This window comes from Podarcis raffonei, chromosome 14 (assembly GCF_027172205.1).
Source record: "Podarcis raffonei isolate rPodRaf1 chromosome 14, rPodRaf1.pri, whole genome shotgun sequence".
Classification (NCBI taxonomy): Eukaryota; Metazoa; Chordata; class Lepidosauria; order Squamata; family Lacertidae; genus Podarcis; species Podarcis raffonei.
The window spans coordinates 29,491,149-29,506,700 of record NC_070615.1 but is presented as its reverse complement, the minus strand read 5'-3'; the positions used below and the strand labels follow the sequence as shown (position 1 = coordinate 29,506,700).

General features: G+C 47.8%; 1 protein-coding gene and 1 non-coding gene across 3 annotated transcripts in view; one reads left to right on the top strand and one right to left on the bottom strand.

The window, feature by feature from the left end:
* PRKCB (protein kinase C beta) overlaps positions 1–15,552 on the top strand; it is a 201,667-nt gene that overhangs the window by 58,160 nt on the left and 127,955 nt on the right. The gene's annotated exons all lie outside the window — the stretch shown is intronic.
* Positions 8,061–8,131, bottom strand: TRNAA-UGC (transfer RNA alanine (anticodon UGC)). Its single transcript has one exon. It is a non-coding gene; the product is annotated as a tRNA-Ala (tRNA).

Sequence of the window (15,552 nt, the reverse complement as noted above, 5' to 3'; positions counted from 1 at the left end):
CAGGGCTAGATGAGCACCTGCCCTGACCCAGCAGCCTCTTCTGATGTTCTTGTGGTTGCTCAAGTAAGGAGAGTGGGGGGTTGTCTCAGAATTACAAAGGACCTGCAGTTTAAGTTTAAGAACACTCTGGCCTGCAGCATCTCACCAGACTGGAATTTGCCATGATTTTCCCTGTTCCCGGCTAAGGTGGATTCACCATGACACGAGATCTGAAGTGTGTGTCTGCAAGATGGTTCCCTTACAGGAACACGATATGACTGAGGAAGTTCTCATCTCGGAGAGGCATCTTGTTTCCCGGGAGACGTGGCGCTCTCAAGTTCTGCAAAGGGCAGGAGGCTTCAGCTTCCGAAGTCGGCACGACTGCCTGCTTGGCAGCTGTCCTTGGGTGACTCGCCAGCAGAGCTTCGCCTCGGTTCCTGTTTCTGGGTCTGAGCAGGCGGCTGTGTGCTTGACTTGCATGGCTGCTTTCTCTCTCCCCTCTTTGGGGAGTGTGGTAGCAGAAACATACGCGCTGAAGGATGAGCAGCCTCAGCCACCAAGGGCAGCATGTTGGAAGCGCAGAGCAGAAGGGTCTTCAAGGGAAAGCAGCTCCAGAGGACTCCCCTCTAATTCTGGGTGGCTTCCAACATCTGTAAAAACATAGTAAAACATCAGAACTTCCCTACACAGGGCTGCCTTCAGATACCTTCTGAAGGTTGTGTGGTTACTTATCTCTTTGGCTTGGGGATCGCATAACTCTGTACTCTCCAACGTTTCTCCAATGAAAATAGGGACATCCTAAGAAAAAGCGGGACATTCTGGGATCAAATTAGAAACCGTGATAGCTTCTGTAAATCCAGGACTGTCCCTGGACACTTGGATTTTGGTAGTGGCACCCGCCCTGTGGAACGCCCTCCCACCAGATGTCAACTACCAGACATTTAGAAGACATCTGAAGGCAGCCCTCTTTAGGGAAGCTTTTAATGTTTAATGTATTTTAATACTTTGTTGGAAGCTGCCCAGAGTGGCTGGGAAAACCCAGCCAGATGGGCGGGGTATAAATAAATTATTATTATTATTATTATTATTATTATTATTATTATTATTATTATTATTATTTATTGGAGGGTCTGAGCTCAGCATCCTAACTTTGGCTTCCAGCCACTGGTATTCAGAAGCATTTCTGCCTTCAACTTGTAGCAGCAGAGCATAGCCATCACGGCTAGTAGCCATGGATAGCCCTCTCCTCCATGAATTTGTTTAATCCCCTTTTAAAGAGATCTAGGTTGGTGGTCATCACTGCCTTCCTGTGGGAGTGAGTTCCATAGATTAACAATGCACTTTGTGAAGAGGGACTTTCTTTAATCTGGCCTGAATCTTCCAGCAGCTGACCCAAGCACAACAGCACCACTCTGTTTGCCTGTGATTCCCAGTAACTAGTATTCAGAGACATGTTGTTTCTGACAATACAGGGAGAATTGGGCTTCTTTAAGTTTCCCATTTTTTTCTGTTCTTAAGCTCAGTTTTGCCACATTTCCAGATCAGTTTGCAAGCATTTATCAAAGGTACTCCTGGAGACATGTCAGTATGTATGTGTGTGTGTGTGTGTGTGTCCTGAAATACACAATTTTTTTTGCAAGCAGTTTTCTCCAGTATAATGCATTTTTGTAAGCTGGTTACACCCATGGATGCTTTTTTTATTTTTTTATTTATTTTAAAAAAATATTTATTAAGATTTTCCATTGTAATACATTAAAAAATCAAAAAACAAAAAACAAAAAAGTTTAAAAACACATAGAATTCACAATCCTTATTTTCAATAACATATTTCCCTGACTTCCCCACACCTCCCCCTCTTGTATTCCAGTTCAAATTGTTGGTTCAACAAGTTCTTATCCCTAATTTTTAACCTTTTTATATTTAGTTCATTTTAAAAAACCAATTTTGCCTTATAAACATCAATAATAATACATCAATGCTTATTCTTAAAACCTTTTTCTAAAGTTGGCCTAAATTCCCTTCCACGATTTCCTCAATTCTCAAACAGATAACAAAAGTAAAAACAAAACAGATTATAATTATACACCCTTTGGATTCCCAAACTCCACCCCCCTTTCCCGGTTTCAATCCCCAACAAATGTCCATCAGTCTTAGTCTACTATCAGCCTGGAGACCTCACATCCGAGGCTCTTAATTCTCTCTCAATTCCTCTCTGCCGGTTTTTTTGGTAGTCCTTAGTATTAAACACCAGATCTCGGAGAAGCTCTGTCCCAATAGGGTCCATGTTTCTTCCAGCCAGACCTCCATACTTAAAAGTGGAGCCCGAATCTTGTTTCTTACTCCTTTTAAGTCCAAATGTCCCGAAAGCTCCAACTTCCACCTTAATCAAATTTGTAATCCTTGGGTCTTCCGATCTCCACATAAGGAGATCTCTCCATTCTTCAATCTCCAATTCAGACCAAATTTTCCCCATCAAGTTCTTATTTTCCTTTGTAACCATCATGTCAGGCCTCTGGCTCTCCTTTGTCATCTGCAACATTACATCTCCTCCTTCCTTTTCCTCAGAAACAACATATATCTCTTTCTTCACACTCTCAAAACTCTCAAGTTTCTCTTCTTGTCCAGCTGCATGGGCTTCCTGAGTCAAGTCCTTATCAAATTCAATGGATTTGTTTACTGTTAAGTCCAGAGTTGCAACATTTGTAGCCAAAACATCAATTTGGCCTTGTAACTTTCCCAAGAGAAGAAACACTCTGTCCAATTCAGCCTGGATTTTCCCTCCTTCAGCCATTCTTGTAATGTCCCAAAATCCCCTCTAGAGGGATTTTGGTTACTTAGTATTCCTTCCAGTTCAAACCCAAAAGTCAAATTAGTTTGTATCAGTTCTTCCTTATTTTCAACAAAGTATAGTCAAATTGTAACAAATATAGCCAGCAGAAGCAGCAGAAACAAAGTTCTCTTTTTCCGTCTTGACAGCTAATTTGACAGCTGTCAAACTCTTCGATATCTTTTCAACAGGCTCTCTCGCGGATCACTCCCGGGTCCGGGGGGGGGGTGGTACTTCAGCTCCCAAAATTAGCTCTTATCCTCCAGTAAAATTTCTTCTAGTGCCAGATCGTGAAATTAATGTCTTTTACCCAATAATAAAAGAAAGAATTCTATCGACCTTAGTTAGCAGGTCCTTGCTTTAGATTGTTTACAGGACGGGGAGACGGACTTCCTGTTTACGCCTTCCCCGATCGTGCCTAATTCACAAAAGAAAAATTTCCTTAGAAATCCAATTTCCGTAATACTCACGGGTTGTTATTTTAAAGTCCAAATCACAAGAAGAAGTCAGCGCTCTCCGGCCATGGCAGTGCGGCTTCACTCCGCAGGAGAAGCAGTCGACTCTCAGCACCGCGCCGCTCACCCCGTCCCCCGTTCCGAAGCCTTTAAAAAGGCTCCTTCGCAGGTCGGGGGGGGCGCAAATGGTGCCCGCCGAGTCACCAGGTTCACAGGCTTCACCGCCTGTGATTTTTAAGGGTCCCCGCATCGCCGCAGCGGTAAGACCCTAATCCTGTGGAGCCGATTCCCTCCGGAGCTTGGAGGGAATCCGCCATTAGCTGATGGCGCTAACCCGGAAGTCCCCATGAATGCTTTTTAACATACACCTTTGACGTGTAAATTTTTGTACGTTTTGTTCAGAAAACCACATTGAAAAATTCTCACTGCAGAGTGAATTTTGGAGGAGCGCCGTGTTTCATTCTGTTTTGTTTGGGGAATTGCAATCAGATGAGTTCCCATTAAACGGTGAATGGAACCAAATTTCTCCCCCATGCCAATTCAGGGGTTCATTATGTGGACAGACAGAGACTTGTTTCGTTGCCAGGCGATGAAGATTTCCAGAGGAGCAGCAGCTGAGCTAGTTTCTCGCAGCAAAAGCAACAAAGACTCTTATGGCACTTTAAGGACTAAGACCTCATCCACACTGCCACTTATCCCAACACTTTCCTATTGGGGGTCAATTTAGTCCGGGGGGTCCGGCACACTTCCTTTGCGCTCTGGTCTTCCCCCCACCGGGACCTTTGACTCAGCAGAGCTCGTAAAACACAGCGGAAGCAGAAGCAGGAACGTTCTGTCGTGTGGTAATAACTCAGGCTGAAACGCAGCAGTCTCCTTATCTTAAAGTCTTTATTCCTTAGCAAAACACAACAGCTATAAATCTCCTGGTGACAGAGCGGACATGTCGCTTGCTCTCTCAACGGAGCTAACACGCACACTGAAAGAACACAGTAAACCACTCCCTTCAGTGTTCTAAGCCCGCCCTCAGAATGTGAGGCGTCATCACTCAGAACTCTTAACCCTGTAAGTTCTGAGCCTCTCCTAACACCCCCTCTCGAATCACGTTCTGAGAGGACCTCTGAGTGTTCAACACCTTCCCCATTGCCTTCCGCCCCTTCCTGGCATCGTTGTTAGGCACCTGTTGAACCTCACAAACCTCAGGTTCGCACTGTGCGAAACCAACCCACGCATTTGTGACCTGAAACCTCTCAGGTGGAATTCCCTTTGTTGCCCGCGATGACCGCCTGGGCCAAACTGGGGTGCTCCTTTTCCTGACCCACTGGGGCCAGCATTTGCGTCTTCCTCATCAGAAGACTCCCCCTCTGACTTGACACGTCTGTGAGCTTTCTCCATTATGCGCACAGGAGATGAGGGCTCACTCTTGGACACTCCCTTAACAACCTGTGGAGACGCCCTACTCTGTTCAGGGACCTGGTCTCCACCAGCAGGTTCAGGCTCTGGCTCTCCTTCCTCAGAGTCAGACAGACAATCTGAGTGAACATTAGAGCGCGCTTTGCGCCTTGCCCAACCATCCTGCTCAAAGAACTCAGCCTGTTTACTGACCAGAAGCTTGGTCTGATCACCTTCTGGGTATGCGAATCTCCACCCTTTTGTCGCAGGCTCATATCCACAGAAGATCATTTCCTGGTACCTTGGGCCACCCTCCTGCTGCAGAAACTTTGGTACAGGCACCATGGCTCTGCTACCAAAAGTGCGAAAGAAATGCACAAGCGGCTTCTGCCGATGAAGCAGGAAATACGGGGTGTCACCTACCACTGCATTGTAGCACCTGTTCATCGTGAAATTGGCCGTTTTTACCGCCTCCCCCCAAAAACTGTGAGGCAAACCAGAGTCATCCAGTAGAATTTTGGATGCTCAAACCAGAGCTTTACTCCTAAGCTCTGCCACGCCACTCTCCTGAGGAGAAGTCACCTTGTGACGTATCCCCCTCTGGCGAAAGAAACTCTTTAGAGCAGACCCAGTGACCTCTGAACCACGGTCAAACTGGAAACCTTGCACCTTGGTGGAGAACCTCTGTTCCACCTCTGCAACCCAATCTTTGATCAGTTGCGCTGCTTCCTCCTGCGTTGTCAGAGAAAAAGCCCAGGAGTTCCTAGTAAAATCATCGATCAAAATCAGCAGATGCCTGGCTTTGCCCAGACTTGGCTGAGGCATACCTAAAAGGTCTGCATGCACAAGCTCAAAAGGCTTTGTGGTTATTCTCTCCACCCTGGGATGATTAAATCCCTTGTTTCTGGCTTTTCTGTAAGCCTTGCAATTCAAAGGTTGACCACATTCTTTTACCTTGCAACCTTTGGTGCACTCTGATAACATCTGCAAGTCTTCACAAGACCCATGTGCAATCCTCTTGTGCCACACACATGCACATGAAACATGAGTGTTCCCCACTCCCTTTTCCTCCAGTGGAGTTTCCAGAACAAAAAGGTTGTTCTGATTTTTTTCAACACGTACCAGTTGCTTTCCACCTCTGGAAATTGTGCAAACATTTTTTTCAAAACTCACTGAATATCCCTCCTGTAAAAGGCACGGTACAGATAGCAGGCAATGTTTTATCTCAGGGAGAACATAAACCTTCAATTCAGCCTGCAAGAAAGAGACAAACATGTTAGAAACATGGGTTACACGTCCCTGTGAACCTGTAGCAAATTTAACTGTTTTCTCCGTTGAAACAGCCTTGCAGTTCCACATTTGTCCATCAGGTGGCGCTGTGACCAGATGGGCATTCGCAGCCGAGTCAACAACCCAACGTAGGACTCTCCCCCCTCCGGAGTTGTCCTTCTTTGTTGCCTTAGCAACTGACTTCCTGCTGCCCCCGACCTTGGGGCGTTCGCTGCAGGTGTTCTCCAAAACAGCCATCGACGCAGTCAGCTGATAAGCTTTCTCACGCCTGCTCCCTCTGTTGCCATGGAAACCCGGCTGGTTCCCATGGGAAACGACCTTGGAACCATCCTGCCCTGGCTCCCTTGCTCTCTGTGGGCAGCTGCGACGCAGATGTTCAGTCGAAGCACAAACAAAACATCGCCTAGTGGAAAACTTTGCAAACTTGCCTTTGGTCTTCTTTGCCCCCCCAACCTTTCCAGCAGCACTCCTCCTTGAGGCTTTTCTGCCGTTGGGAAAATGGCCTTTGGCTTCTGCTGTGGTTTCTCTGCAAACCCCCTCCAGCTCCTGCCAAACAGCCTGGGCACTCTCAAGACCCTTGGAATGGTTTGCATCCCCACTCCCAGGTGCAAAGCTCTTCTCTTCTCTCAGCTGCTCCCCAGCACGCAGCACATACGTAGGGGCATTCCGGCAGCCCTCCAACACAGTCCCAGCCCCCTCTGGGCCTTCTGGGCATTCCTCAGCCCCTCTTGGACTTCCAGCCCCCTCTGGGCCTCTTGGTGCTTCCTCAGAGCAGTTCTCAGCCCCCTCTCGCCTGGCTCCCACTGCTTTCTTCAGTGCCTGCCTTCTCTCGGCCCAGGGCTTGCTCCCGTCCACCTTATCAAAAGGGATTGACGACTCCTGGCTGTCTGCCATCTCTCCCCGGGGCTCGGCCTACTTACGAGTACCTCCCGGTCCAGCAGATCACAGCTCCTCCCAGCGAACTCCTGGCTGGCACCAGCTACTCCTTAGCTGGCCTTTGGCTGCTCCTCAGCCTCTTTGCCTGCAGTTTCACTTCCCAGCGTCTCATCGGCTGGCCTCTGGCTGCAGTCCTCTCACACGCACGAACGTTGCTTATCTTTATTGCTGACCTCCATAACCTATTGGGGGTCAATTTAGTCCGGGGGGTCCGGCACACTTCCTTTGCGCTCTGGTCTTCCCCCCACCGGGACCTTTGACTCAGCAGAGCTCGTAAAACACAGCGGAAGCAGAAGCAGGAACGTTCTGTCGTGTGGTAATAACTCAGGCTGAAACGCAGCAGTCTCCTTATCTTAAAGTCTTTATTCCTTAGCAAAACACAACAGCTATAAATCTCCTGGCGACAGAGCGGACATGTCGCTTGCTCTCTCAACGGAGCTAACACGCACACTGAAAGAACACAGTAAACCACTCCCTTCAGTGTTCTAAGCCCGCCCTCAGAATGTGAGGCGTCATCACTCAGAACTCTTAACCCTGTAAGTTCTGAGCCTCTCCTAACATTTCCCCTTGGAAAACTCGCTGGTTACTGCTGAATCAGAACAAATGCCAATTGGTTTTTCTGTGGATTGACATTTGTTCTGATTCAGAGGTAAACAGTGGGTTTTCCCAGGGAAAGTGGTGAGAAATGAAAAACCGCTTAGACCTGTGCCTATAAATATACTTGGTACAAGCGGAAAGTATATTCAACTGTTTTTATTATGTAGCAAATAACTTCCGGATGCTTCATAGGAAGCCATTCACAAATGAAATAACCATTAGAGGCAACCAAGCAACTTTCCTCTGTCCATGTGCTGTTGCTTCATCTCTGATGCAGCAGAGATAAACAAGAAACAAAAACCTGAAAACCTTCTCTTGGGGCAGCAGTGGCAGCAGCAAATGGCAACCCTCCTTTGCTTTTTCCATTCATCAATCAACAATACGCAAACCCATCAAACCATATCTCCACCAGAGCCTGTAACGTGCCCCTTACGTAGGTACTGAGCACCCAGACCAGCCTGTTGCCTTCTAGATATTTTGGACGACGACAGTCATTAACATAAGCACACAGGAAGCTGCCTTCTACTGAGTCAAGCCAATGGCTCCGCAGGGTTTCAGGAAGACATCTCTCTCCAAGCCCTACCTGGAGATGCCATCAGGGATTGAACCTGGGACCTTCTGCATGCAAAGCAGATGCTCTCCCACTGAGCTATGGCCCTTCCCTGCATTACTCCCAGTCAGCATGGCTGTATGATGCTGGGACTGCTGGCTGGGGCTGATGGGAGTTGTAGTGCAAAACATCTGGCATCCACCTGGGTTGGGAAGACTGGCATACCATGTTGAATCCGGAGGGCTCAAGGCCATGCTAAGGTATGGTGAGGCACTTCAGAACTTAGGACTGTTATACTTCCTAATGAAGAAAGATCAAGGCTGTCTGCCTGCTTAGGACCGCGTGTACAGGATACAACCAGTCTTGGTTTTCTATAAAATGAAATGAAATGTGGGCAGCAGCTGTTGCCTCATCATCCCAGAACCCCAAGTGATATCTCAGCACCTGGGAGGGACGCATCCAGCTTGCAATCTCCATTCAGGAACTCAGTCTATAAGCAAACCTCACAGCATAACACCCCACCTAATTGTTATTTTTTTATCACCTTGGCCTTTCAAGCAACCACCACTCTCTGCTGTGTTGTAAGATCTCTCCTGATTGAGAGTTCTGCAGAAGTTGGAAACTTGCCACTTTGGGGGGATGTTTTAGCTGGTCCTCTGCAATGTAATACCCAGCTGTGGACTTGGATGGATAACTTTAAGAAATGCTCTGAAAAATGCATTGTGGGTGTATGCTCATATATCCAGGTGCAGGCCTATGAATCTTGCTTTGAGATTTGTCTCAAACCTAAAATTATGTCCCTGCTTTCAGATCCCTGGCCCCTTTGTATTTCGGAGCTACATTTCCATCTGCTTTGGCAACTTGGGCTGATAACCTTTCTGGCGCCTGCTGAATTCTGAAAGCCTCAGCATTTTGGGAGTGAGATGTTTGTGGCAGTGCAAATCTGTTAATTTATACCCTGCAAATATGCACCTCTTTCCCCAGCCCTGTATCAAGCATTGGATAGTCTGGTGGCGTCTGGCTATGACTCTGAAATTAGCAGAAGTCTGTTCAGTCCTTTTAATTTTGGGGGAAACTGCTACATTTTTACTTTTTACTCAGCATCTTTTTCAAAGGGGAAATGGTCTGGAAATGTTGCTTGCGTGGGTCGATGAAGAGAAAAGCTTGCATGAAGCAACTGGTTAGCAGCTCTTGAGTTTGAGGAAACCAGGCAGTGTGTCCCCTGATACCATGATCTGCATCTTAGGAGTCATAGCAAGCAAAGAGACTCACGTTCTTGGATGCTTGTGAAACTCTCCAGGTCCCTGAGTGGCCTTGAGGGGTGAGGAGGATGTACTTAGGGATTGGGGGAGGGGAAGAAAATGTGGATTAACGTACTAAGCACATTTACTAAGGCCCATTGAGCAAAATGAGCCTTGCTTTCAAGAGACATAAAGAAATAATAACAATAAAATAAATTAATTTATATGCCCCTTTCTGACTGGGTTGCCCCAGCCACTCTGGGCAGCTCCAAACAAAATATTCAAAACACAGTAAAACATCAACCATTAAAAACTCCCCTGAGCGAGACTGTCTTCAGATGTATTCGAAAAGTTAAAAAGTTGTTTATCTGTTTGACATCTGATGGGAGGGCATTCAGCTGCATCAGGCTAATGGCCCATCTCGTTGTTGCCAACCAGATGACACTGGGAGACCCGCAAGCAAATCCAAGCACAAGAGCCCCCTCCCCTCCTGGTGGTTTCTAGAAACTGAGATTCAGGAGCATTGTAGCCTCTGACCATGGAGGCAGAGGATAGCCCTCATGGCAACAAGCCCTCTCCTCCAGTCCTCTTTTAAAACTATCCAAGTTGGGGGCTATCACTCCGTCCTGTGGCAGTGAGTTCCATAGTTTAGCTATGCACTGTTGCACTTTGGATTTTCAGGGCAGCTAGCCGCTTTTGTGTGCTGCTCTTGTAACAAGTCCCAATACTGCTCATTTTCCTATTGTGCAGAGGTGGAGAGGCTAGTGGCCCATAATCCCCACATCAAATCGAGGGCAGAAAAAGAAACTCTAAATTACTCTCTCCCAAACTGCAATGTTCTGCCCACTAGATCACACTCGCTCACAGCACCTTTGCCTGCTTCTGTTTTTTGTTGGGTTTTTTTGCACGTTACAGGACGGCTCTTGGGTCTTCACAGTCAACATGTTCTCATTTCCCGCAGGTGGAGTTTCCCCAAGGGGATAGTGTTGGTGTTCATGCATTTGCAAGTCTGAACAATGTTGCTTTCTTGCTAATTGGTCAGTGACTGAAACTGTCTGTGAGTGCCTTAGAGTTCTTTCTTTCTCTGGCTGGGTACAAGCCATGCATTTGGAGCACATAGCTTTCCGCCCAAGAATCCTACAGTGGACTATTTATTTCTTTAAACCCTTCCAGGGTCAACAGTTGAAGTGTCCTTTGGACCCTTCTTTGCCTCTACAGCAAAAGGAGAATCTGAAGGAAGCACCTGTTGCTCCCTTGGGTATTTGTTAGGTGGCGCCTGTTGACAGGAAGCAGCAGAGAAAACTAGAAAACTGTCAGTCTCTTCTCCTCAAATCTGTAAGCTGCTTCCTGACCAAGTAAGCCCTCCACCTCTCAAAATGTTTTACAATAAAGCAACAAAAGCCATATAAACAATTCAGCCAACTTTATTTCTTTCTTTATTTCATAAAATTGATAACACAGATTGATGGGGGGACGACGACCCAGCCCTCAACACAGTTCACAAAGAGAACAAAACAAAACAAAATCGGTAAAAAACAAATCTTTATTTATGTATTTACTTATTAAATTTGTATACCGCCCTATACTCACAGGTTTCTGGGCAGCTGCAACGTAAGTCAGCAATAAAGTAAAAACAGATTAAAACATTGATCGACATTCTACATGTCAGGGTAGGCCTGCCTAAACAAAAGTGTTTCTAGCAGGTACCAGAAAGGTGGCAGTGAAGGCGCTTTCCTGATATCAATAGGCAGGGGGTTCCAAAGGGTAGGCGCTGCCACACCAAAAGATCTTTTTATATATATACACAAATGCAGAATGAATATGATGTGGCACTTGTAACCATGCTAGTTCCACAGGTTCAAAGCGGTTGAGTGGGCATGTATGCGGTAAGGAGATCTTGCAGGTCTTGAGAAGACAATCTTGGGTGCCCTAGTGGATAACCTATGTCATGACTCCAGCTCTGCCCCTTTGGCTTCTGGGGTTTAGCAGGGCTCCATGCTATGGTGGCTGGTGCCCACCAGGCCTGGCAGGGTGGAAGGCAAGGAGACCAACATTAGGTGGCGCCAGAGCCAATGACAAGCAGAGCCAACTACTTCTCATGTTGTCTCCTCCCTCCTCTCCTTTCTACAAGGGCAACACCTGAGACAGAGGAGGAGGAGGAACCTGAAAGTCAGGCTCCGCCCCCTGAACTGGCTTTAAGTAGGCTGGTGGGGCTGGCTGACGCCAGACTGGTGGGGCAGTGCCCCATTTGCCCTCATGGAACAGCCTTCACTGGTTCCACCATGTCCTTCATGCTATTTATCAACCAACATGAAACAGCTGGGTGAGTTCATCCAGATGTTTGGGCTGAAGAGTCATCAGTAGGCAAGTGACATACTGCTCCACATCTCTTCTTGTATTAACCCAGAGAAGTAGCGGAACTTCTAAACCGGTATTTGCAGGCAGTGAGAAAAACCACCCTTCCTAGCTTTGAGAAAAAACTGCTATCTGGAGATGTAATTGTTTCCAGCATGAATCAATCCATTGCCAACGGGAGTAACTGCCAGCGGATTCCTCAGAGATCCTTTGGGATGTTGCATGTGCTGGTGGATGTTGAACAGCCTTTGTCGGAAGCTATTTGCTTTCTCGGAAAGCTCCGGTTCCCTGGAGGGTGCGAGAAGCAGAATGGATGGGAATAAGGACTTTCTCACCCGGCGCACTGTTAAGCTATGGAATCTGCTTGCACAGGATTTCATGATGGCCACCAGCTCAGATGGCTTTGAGGAGGGGATATGGAAATTCATGGAGGATCAAGGAGCACTGTGTTGCATTCATGAACTGCTTGGGGGCTTCCCATCAGGGCATCTGGTTGGCCACTGTGAGAAGAGGGAAGAGGGGACATGATAAAAGTTTTAAAAATCACGAATGGCATTGATAAAGTAGACAGAGAATTTTTCTCATGAATGTCCAATGAAACTGTATGTTGGGAGATTCAGAACACAGAATAATAGAATGATAGAATCTTAGATTCTTCAAGGTAGACGGGACACAAGGGTCATCCAGTTCAACCCCCTGCAATGCAGGAATCTCTGCTAAAGCATCCATGACAGATGGCCATCCAACCTCTGTTTAAAAACCTCCAAGGAAGGAGAGTCCACATCCTCCCGAGGGAAACCGTTCCAAATGTCAAACAGCTCTTACTGTCAGAAAGTTCTCCCTGATCTTTAGTCGGAATCTTTATTGTAACACCAAGTACTTGGTTGTCCTACCTGCCAGATCAGGAAAAAACAAGCTTGCTCCATCTTCCATGCCTTCAGTTATTTGAAGATGGCTATCATATCTCCTCTCAGTCTCCTCTTTTCTAGGCTAAGCACATCCAGCTCCAGCAACCGCTCCTCAGAAGGCTTGGTTTCTGACCTCTGACCATCCTGGTTGCCATCCTCTGCACACGTTCCAGCTTGTCAACATCCTTTTTACATTGCGGTGCCTAGAAATGGACACAGTATTCGAGGTGTGGTCTCATACATAAAAGAAAGTCCTTCTTCACACAGAATATAGCCAAACTGTGGAACTCACTCCCACAGGTGGCAGAGATTAGATAAATTCGTGGAGGAGAAACAATTAATGGCTACTAGCAAGGATGGGACGCGGGTGGCGTTGTGGGTAAAACCTCAGCGCCTAGGACTTGCCGATCGCATGGTCGGCGGTTCAAATCCCCGCGGCTGGGTGCGCTCCCGTCGTTCGGTCCCAGCACCTGCCAACCTAGCAGTTCGAAAGCACCCCGGGTGCAAGTAGATAAATAGGGACCGCTTACCAGCGGGAAGGTAAACGGCGTTCCGTGTGCTGCGCTGGCTCACCAGATGCAGCTTGTCACGCTGGCCACGTGACCCGGAAGTGTCTGCGGACAGTGCTGGCTCCTGGCCTATAGAGTGAGATGAGCGCACAACCCTAGAGTCTGGCAAGACTGGCCCGTACAGGCAGGGGTACCTTTACCTTTTTACCTAACCAGAATGGCCCTCTTACCTAGGTTCTGCTTGCATGCTTCGCCATGGCATCCGACTGGCCACGGCAAGAACAGGATGCTGGACTGGGCGGGCCATTGGCCTGATCCAGCAGGCTCTTCTCATGTTCTTAGAAGCACTTGCAATGGGGATCTTTCTTCAGAGACGTTTGTGACGGAGTCTCAGCAAGGGTGGCTGGAAGGCCAGGCCTGCTTCTCATACCCTCATGTCAAAATTCATTTCATCACTAGAGGCTGTCAGGCATCTCAGATGACTCCACTCTAAGCTGGCAATTAACTGTGTAATTTCAGGGCTCACCTTTCAGCACCTCTCTTCACCTCAATTTCTGATCATGCTAACTACAGAAAGCCAAGCCCAGAGAAGGGCTCACGCCATGCAGGCAGCTTTGAATTTGCCCACAATGTGGAGTTTTTGAAGCTGGCTGCCAAAGGATCTGCTTAAGGCACTGCTCTTGCGTTTCCGAGACCAGTGTTGCCAACATATGTGTGTGTGTGTGTGTTCATGTTTGTAAATAAACAACAACAACCAATAATAATAAATGTGTTGTTGCGACACGTCTAGGAGACACGCCAAAATGGATTGGCTCCCTGCCCAAGCCGGCTGTCTGGAATTCAGCTGAGGTGTAGTGAGGGAGAACTGGGCTGGAAAAATAGAGGCATGAGAAGGGCTGAATCAGAGGAAATGGAGGCACCAGGAGGTAGGGCAAAGGATCATCTATTCCAGCCTTTCTCAACCTGTGGGTCCCCAGATGTTGTTGAACTACAACTCCCATCACCCCTAGCTAGCAAGGCCAGAGCTTAGGGATGATGGAAGTTGTAGTCCAACGACGTCTGGGGACCCACAGGTTGAGAACCACTGATTCTAGTCCATCCCCTGGAATGCAGGAACCACAGAGAAAGAGTGAATGGCAGGAGAGGGGAGCATTTTTCAGCTGGAGGGGCCACCTTCCTTTCTACACCACCTTCCAGGGGCCTCATGCTAGAGGTAGGCAGGGCCAAGAGCAAGCCTGAGCAGAGCAATGAATGTTCATTTGCTCACACATCCATTTTTCAAGCTTCCATCCAAGCCACCAAGGAGTATTATCTGAATTCAAAGCCATGCTCTAGACAGGCAAAAACACTCAGCAGGGTACAAAGCAAGGGGGAAGGGCTGTGGCCTTGGGGAGTCCGAAGGGTCAGCTGGAGAACCCCCAGAGGAAAGGCTATACCAGGGTTCAGCAACCTTTTTCAGCCGTGGGCCGGTCCACTGTCCCTCAGACCATGTGGTGGGTCGGACTATATTTTTTTGGGGGGGGGAGAACGAATTCCTATGCCCCACAAATAACCCAGAGATGCCTTTTAAATAAAAGCACACATTCTACTCATGTAAACACACCAGGCAGGCTCCACAAATAATCCAGAGATGCATTTTAAATAAAAGGACACGTTCTACTCATGTAAAAACACGCTGATTCCTGGACCATCCGGGGGCCAGATTGAGAAGGCGATTGGGCCTCATCCGGCCCCCGGGCCTTAGGTTGCCTACCCCTGGGCTATGCTCTGCCTGCACCAGTTTGAGGCAGCAGTGCTGTAAACCACAGGAGGTGACAGGGCTCTTGGGCTCAGAGCCTGTGACAGGCAGTTGCATTTCAATGCTTGGAAGAATGGGAACATCAAGTACAGTTGAAGTCAGAGATGTGTGAACCCAGCAAGTTTGTGCTCAGGACTTGGAATGGATAAAGCTATTCTCAGCCGCCCTCCGCCCCCTCCTGGGATTCAAAAGCAGAGAGCTGCAGGGATCTCTGTGGAATGAAAGATAAACAGATGACATGTGTGGGTGGGTGCAAACTCAGCCGTGTCCCCAATGACAGGGTTTTATGACACTGTTTACGAGCAACTGGGAGTGATGGAGGGAGGACCACAATTTGTGATACTGCAGAAGACCCAGTGCACCAAAAATGGCCCAGTCAAGGGCCAAAGGGCTTAGAGCAGGTTGGACCATAGGAAAAGGAGATGGGGGAGGAGCCAAAACAGATAGGAGGAGGAGAAAAGAAAGCCTGTCATGACTCAGACCCCTAGCAAGCACAGTCTGTCCCTCCCTGGCAAACTGAGTGGCACAGAGAGAACAGGAATGAAGGCATGGGGGCAAAAAGAGAGGGGTGACCCCACCTACTTTTTACTCTGGCTTATGACCCACCCACAGCAGACATGTATTATTTACTTGTTTATTTGCATTTATATTCAAGGAGCTTGAGGTGGCCTACATAGTTCTCATCCCCCTTTGCCCCCCCCACGACAACCTTGCAAAG